The sequence below is a fragment of the Dipteris shenzhenensis genome, chromosome 25 (assembly GCF_047967505.1).
Source record: "Dipteris shenzhenensis isolate YYH24624 ecotype China chromosome 25, Dip_SZ_1.0, whole genome shotgun sequence".
Taxonomy (NCBI): Eukaryota; Viridiplantae; Streptophyta; class Polypodiopsida; order Gleicheniales; family Dipteridaceae; genus Dipteris; species Dipteris shenzhenensis.
The window spans coordinates 36,930,911-36,938,009 of NC_141620.1; the positions used below are offsets into that span (position 1 = coordinate 36,930,911).

The 7,099-nt window shown below is 39.7% G+C and overlaps 1 long non-coding RNA gene across 2 annotated transcripts; it reads right to left on the reverse strand.

Annotated features, from left to right (window-relative positions):
• Positions 1-853: 853 nt before the first annotated feature.
• Positions 854-2,122, reverse strand: LOC147885835 (uncharacterized). 2 transcript variants are annotated; one of them, XR_015543482.1, is made up of 3 exons: positions 1,897-2,122; positions 1,362-1,445; positions 854-1,067 (listed from the first exon to the last, which is right to left on the reverse strand). It is a non-coding gene; the product is annotated as an uncharacterized LOC147885835 (long non-coding RNA). The 2 variants fall into 2 exon arrangements; XR_015543483.1 differs by lacking the exon at positions 854-1,067 and adding an exon at positions 1,084-1,234.
• Between the last annotated feature and the right edge of the window lie 4,977 nt (positions 2,123-7,099).

Genomic DNA, 7,099 nt, shown 5'->3' on the forward strand with positions numbered 1-7,099 from the left:
GCTACCAAGTCTCAAAAGAGGATAGGTGTTTCCAAATGCAAATATTTTCAAATTACATACTAGATGGAGAGAGAGAGAGAGAGAGAGAGTTGCCCCTGGAGAGTTGGGAACAACACTAAAATCACATTGAGATCCAACCATCATAGCTGAATTATTAATAAGTTTTGTTAAGTTATATCCTCACCATGTCCTTGTGAGTCTTTTCTATAGGTGATACTTTATGTTGGTAACTTACCCTCTTTTGAATTCAAGTAGTCGCATGCAAACTTGGAAAGAACAAAACAACTGTACAATATTTTAACAAATATGCTGGCTCTTTGTATACAAAGCTCAAGCATATCGACGAATCAAGAGTTATACAAACTGTAATTCATGTTTGTAGAATCAGAGAGAAAGTAAAAGGTATTGATGGAAGACTAGACAAAATCAGCTATAATATGTACAAATGAAGGCAAACTGAACTAAAGCGTTCAAATCTATGCAGTCCACCATGCACCCACAATGTATACATGATCATACTTACAGACATGCCATACCTACGTATTAGTTCAACAGTGAAATCTGCAGCCCACCTGCACTAGAAAGGTCCCCTGACCTCAGCATAGTGTTGAGTTTGGTTGGTCATACAATCCTAGATACTGCAGGTGAGTGCTTTAAGGGAGGGAAAGTGCTAGTATATGACATAACGTGAACATGAGATCTGAGTACTGCTGTTCAAAGCAGAGCAGAGCACATGATGGGTTAAGCCATTTATGGCCCACGCTAATTAATTGGGAACCTTCAACACTCAACGTTAAACATTTTCTGTCTCCCTTGCAAAATGCTCCAACGCACCCACATGATGAATGCTAGATGTCTAAGTCGCTTCGATTTAATCCGATATTTATCTAGACATTGGTAACTTGTAAACAGACATTCTCCTCAAGACACTATTGACCGAGTCCTAAAGTTTGATCAAACTTTCTTTTTCCAGAAATATCATAATCCTGCTTTCAGAGGCATGAAGAACAGATCCGTATGCTCCCCGACCACCACCCAAGTAAAGACGAAACGCTTGGAAGAGTTTCCTGCAATTGAGCAAATTATGACCATCGAAACCCTTAAGAGGATTAACGTGAAAATGAACTTTGAAGAAAAGCGTCTCTATTCTGTTTCGTAGTTACGGAAAGGAATCCAAAGGATCATGTATCCACATACTACAATGCAGAGTTCTCATTAATTGTCTGCCGTACAACTGCAAAACAAACCAAAGGATATGATGGTTGAAGCGCTCTTTTGTTCTAAGTGTACTATATTCTCTAACAACTAGACCAGAAGTGAGCCAGTAATCCCTTGTGTTTTGGGGAGATCAGAGGATTGACCCTTTTGAAGCATAGACCACATGACGTGAACATCTTCATAGCCACAGGATTGCACATGATGGTACAACTTTGCAAAGCCACGACCTGGAAAACGGAAAGTCGAGTAACTAGAGATACAGGGAAATCCAAGTTGAGAAGGAGCTGAAACGGGGAGCAGTAAAATACGATCTCAGAAAATGCAGTCCTGATTTCGTGATCTGTTGAGGATTTGAGACGCTGTAAGGATCACGAAACCCCCGCCCAAACAAACACCCCCACGCCAACCCGCCGCCCTCTCTCTCTCTCTCTCTCTCTCTCTCACACACACACACACACACGCACACACACACACCTCTCTCTCTCTCTCTCTTTCACACACACACACACACACAGAGTGATTTGTGGCCTTGTAAGGTCCAGTAAGCGCTCTCTCTCTCATTCTCTCTCTCTCTCTCTCTCTCTCTCTCTCTCTCTCTGTGCGCGTGTAAACAGTTGAATAAACATTCTAGATCCTACGAGACGAAGACGTGGAATTTTTCAGGAGAGAGACAAGTACCACGGCGCTGAGCACGGAAACGACCGAAGGAGAGGCTCCAGGCTTTGCGAAGGGGAAGGAGGAGACGACGGAACCAGGCCATGGGAAGGGGGGAGAGAGAGAGATCAGGGGAAGAAGTGGGCTGTTGAATGTAAAGGCGGGAAGGCAAAGGAGTAGCAGAGGCTCATGGGTGGCCGGCGTCCGCCATAGCCTACAAGCTCTGCAAGCTTGTTTTTTGTTTGTTTGTTGCAATCATACGGGAAAGAGAGACGACCTACGTGGCAATTCTTAGAATGCTCTTCCCCCTATCCACGTCGCTTGCGTCTTCTACGTGGCAGTGCGCCCTTGCCGTCCACGTCGCTTGGAGCCAGCAAGCGGGCCCCACAACCATTGGGAATGAGCCGCGTGGCGCGTTGGCAGGCCACAATGTATTTGTACTTTTGGTTATAGGACTGCCTTTGCCTTTCCATTTTGTCCACGTGCTCATCAGCTTTACACCTGTCCCTAACGTTCTCGATGCTTCCACTCAATTCAGAGAGTGGAGACTCTCCCTTGATCGAGGTCAGCCAAATCTTATTTCAAACATAATAATAATAAAATTGAAACTGCCCTCTATATTATAAGGGTTGGTCACACTTGGAAAAAAAAGGACCTTACGAAAAAAGGGATTGGTCAAATTTTGGGCTAACGCCCCCCGGCCAGCGCTATCAAGCAAAATACTCAAGAAACATGAAGCGCAATTGTTATCATGCAAAAATTGACAATGATCGGATACTTATCTTCGCTCAGAACTCTAAAGCCCCTCAAATTTCCTTTCAACCCAGATATTATCAAAGTGACAGGCGAATTACTCTGCACGGCCCACTATAGAAGACTATGCGATTACGCACTTCCCAGATATAGCAAGCAGGGTCGGTGCCCTGATGAGGGGCCACACACTAGCCAAGGTAGTGGGGATCGCTCTCACCTCGCCTATCAAGGCCAACCGCCACTTGCCACCCAAAGAAAACGATGTCATGAATCCTAAGCTCCTGATAGCCTCTTCCACCTTTCCCTATATGGCATTTGATGCCAGAAAGTTCCATGTTAGGTGTCATAAATGTGTATGCCTCCAAATTATATCTAGTGTTCATACAAAACATTTTTCTTAACCAATAATAAAACTTTGGCTTGCAAAAATTTTAAGGTTTTTCTTGAGAATTTGTAGATTTTAAAGCTTAAATGTAACTAAATTGCCCAAAATTTTGCAAAATTTTCAAAATTGAGAAAATATTTTTTTCATGTGAAAATAAAACTGTTGCAAGTTCATCGTATATATTTTGGAAGTTTTATGTGAATAATGCTTCCCTCTCATTTCTATAGTTAGTTCCAAGGCCTTGTTTCCACGCTAGGGAAATGCAATGCTCATTTAGGCACCGTGGGGAGCTAGTAGCCTGATGGCCATCGCCCATTCAAGCCACGCGCAAGAGGCAAAAGATGAGGGAGGCCGTTGGGAGGGAGATGCTTAGGGTATAGATGCATACATGCAGCAAAGAAGGAGACTTGCCGTGCACTTTGGCCACAAGGATGGTGAAACAAGTCCAACAAAATGTGTTGGATCCAATTTTGCACTGAAGGCTCATCCACCACTTGCACCTGTGATTGCACTCCCATGCATGAACCTTCACATTGGCCAAAACATCACATGCATGCGCGCATTTGCTGTGCAAGGAAACAGGACCTAAGGGTCTACATATATTGGCTTCACTTTGAGAGCGATTGGCTTCATCAGTTATCTATCCATCATAAAAGCTAGAGGACTTCCTCTGATGTTGTTCAATGCCTTGTTTTTCCTTCTTTTCCTTGTATTTCTTTGGGGGATTTCAAAGTCTTGTTTGCCATCTCTTAAAAGTCAAAGGTTAAAATCCCACTAGCATGTGCTAGTGTTTAGATATATACATGCTATTTCCTACTATTTCTTAATTGTCCATGTGCGCCATCCTTTTTGGGCATATATCTTATTTTGATACTACTTTCTCTTGGTGTCAACATTTGCCATAGCAAATGGCTAGCTTACTGCTTGCTTTTGTTTTTGAAATCTCTCTCTTAGTTATTACTTTAAGAATGGATTTCAACCCTCCAGACCCCCCCCTTCTCTCTCTCTCTCTCTCTCTCTCACCTTATTTCCATATGAAAAAGACCTTTTTAAGCATGCAATTGTTTAAGTTAAAAGTTCTCTTTACAACTAAGGGTGAGAGTTTGATTATGCAATATCTCGAATACTTTATAATATGTTTACTTTGCCATTCATACATACATAATTAAGCATTTAAGCTAAGACAAAAAGTAGTTCTTAAACAATCTAGAATGATGGCTCACATTTTGCTCACAATTGACGCATTTGATGTTCTTCTTTAGTTGAACAAAGTTACAATTGCAACCCATGTTTTCACATAGGTCTCCATGGATACTTGAAGTCATCATCCAAGTAAATTGAAAACCATATAAATTATGGGATATCCGTGTAACAAACGGATTTAACTTGCCTTATTCTACAATCCTTATAACATGGAAATTGCAACGCTTTGATAAGTTTGTGACATCTCTAGGCTATTTCCAGTCAAAAACTTCTTTGGCCACAGAGGTGGTGTAATTAAAATGTTGCTCATTTTATTTATAAAACCGATTTAGCATTTTAAAGATAATTGTACATACAAAGAAGTTGTACACTACATTGTAACGAACTTTTTTAGCAGCCTCAAGCTTAAAGAATAAACATAGCTTCAATGGTGTTACAATGATGATAAAATTGCCAATCTACGGTCATAATACCTACCCCCTTCATTCAAGGCCAAAAGATTTATTACTTTGTTTAGTAGAATTGAGAAGAGCATAATGCTATTGTTGTTTTTGTTGTCATCATTAGTGTCACTATTATGTTATTATGATTGATGTTGTTATTTTTATTTTAATTATGATTTAAATTTATAGTACTATTGCCACTACCAGCATTGCTTCTTCAACTAGAAGGGTTTTGCACATGTATGTTTAGTAGCATTGAGAAGAGCGTAAGGCTATTGTTGTTTTTTAAATCATTAGTATCACTATTATGTTATTATGATTGATGTTTTTGTAATACTAGTACTACTATCACCACTACCAGTATTGCTTCTTCAACTACAAGGTTTTGCACATGTATATATCCTTAGTTAAACTATGAAACATGTGTTCAGTAAGCATATGGAGCGATAGAAATACTCACACATTCTATTCATTGTGTGTCTCACTCCAAGATAAAGAACTCATCTATCATGTTTCTGTTAGTATCATATTGTTTGACCTAAAATTATAACCTCCGTTACTTTCAATATTCTTGAGAAATTTTCACATCATGTGAGAAAGACATAAAGTAACATTAAAGCATGCAAACTCATCGTCAGACAAGCTTTGTCTAAAATTCATCTTCTTTGTGGATTCACAAAATTCTAGAGTTTTCTAAAGTATTATGTTGTTGTGGATTGTTGTTGGCTATTGTAGTAATATACGAAAAATCTCAAATCCCAGTCTTGTGTAAGATTCATAAGATTGTATATATTCTTTATGCCTTCCTACGTGCTCCTCATGTAGATGGAGTTAGTTCCATTCAAGTGTAGCCTTTCTTCATGTTCTTATGTACATTCAGAAAAAGGTCATATTGTTTCAATAGGTTTATAAAATTATTTGAGCCTTGTCCCACTACGTAGAGAAATAATTATAAGTTCTCCATGTCATGGCCTACATGTTCAATTGTTTTGTGATACAAGTGTAATAGATATCATTTTATAGAACGTCATTAAAGTTAGAGTTGACTTGCATGACCTACATATTCACCTTTTTTGTGATACAAATGGAATAGATAGTATTTTATAGAAAGAACTTATTAAATGTTAGAGTTGACTTGCATTTGTTTTCACACAATTTGCACCTTTTCCATGTTGTGTGAGTATATCCATTTTAGTTTCAAATGGAGTAAATAGCTTCTTCTTTCAATTTCCACATCATGCCTACAACACCACTCAATGCTCTTTTCAATTTAATGTATTGGACTCCAATTCTATGTTAGGAGTTTTGATGGTTCTTCACATGTTGGCATGTTAAGACAAGTTCACTTCATCTTGAAGCCTTCTTTGAACATGTTAAGATTCAACACTTGTATTTTGTGATGTATGCATAAAGCATGTATATGGACAATTTTAAGCACCCTCTTGTAAGACATCAAACATATTCATCATTTGTTGTAACTGATAATATGGGACAAGTAAGATTAGAGCAATTGCATGGAGGTTAAGTCTCCTATTCAAAGGTGATCACCAGGATCATGTTAACCAACTTAGCTTTGAGTGCAATTCTCCACTATCCCCTTACCTCAATGAGATAGGAGTGCAGGCTACTGAGCACGGGCCTTCAAAATCACCTGTCAGCAATTTGATGGAGGAGATGAGGAAGGTACAGAGGATCTCCAGTGAAGAACACTTGGATTCGGTATTTGGGTGACATCTTAGGGAAGATGATGAAGCCAAGGTAGAGCAAACACAATCCAAGGTAGATGTAGCAAACACAAGGAATTGCAAGCATGGGTATAAACCGCGGGGGCTGAGGAAAAGGCAAAATAAGCTTAAAAGTTGGATATGGAGGGGAGGCAAAGAAGATGAGCAGAGGATGGAAAAGGACTTCCTTTTCAGATAGTCTTGCGATATGCAAAATTCATTGATCATTACAAGTTGCAAAAGGATAGTGAGGAAATTAGAGCAGTGTAAAGGGGGCTTCTTAAAAGCTAGACAAATGTCTAGGTTCAAATCGGGAAGAGAGCATCCCTAGGAAAGATAAACTGGCTATATATTGGAGGGAGATGTTCTACAAATTGGAACTTGAGCACAATGACACTATGTAGAAGCTTGATACAGCTATTGATATTGGTGAAAGGTAGTGTTGTCACTGTCTCCCCCAAGTCTAGGTTCCGAGGGTGTTGGTCACCTATAGTCATGTCATTGCTTGTTGTAGCATAGGTGTTCACAAGTGTATCATAGGTCCTTGGGTTATTTTCCAATGAGGTGTGTAGGATGAAGTGTGGAAAGTAGCTCTCGTGCTCACATAGGTGAGAAAGAGGGCTAGATCAAAACAATGGGTACTAGAGGCTCTCACCTCTATGGGAGTTCAAGGGTTTAGAAGGGGGTTGCAGATTTAGACGAGAGATAAGTTTGAGAGC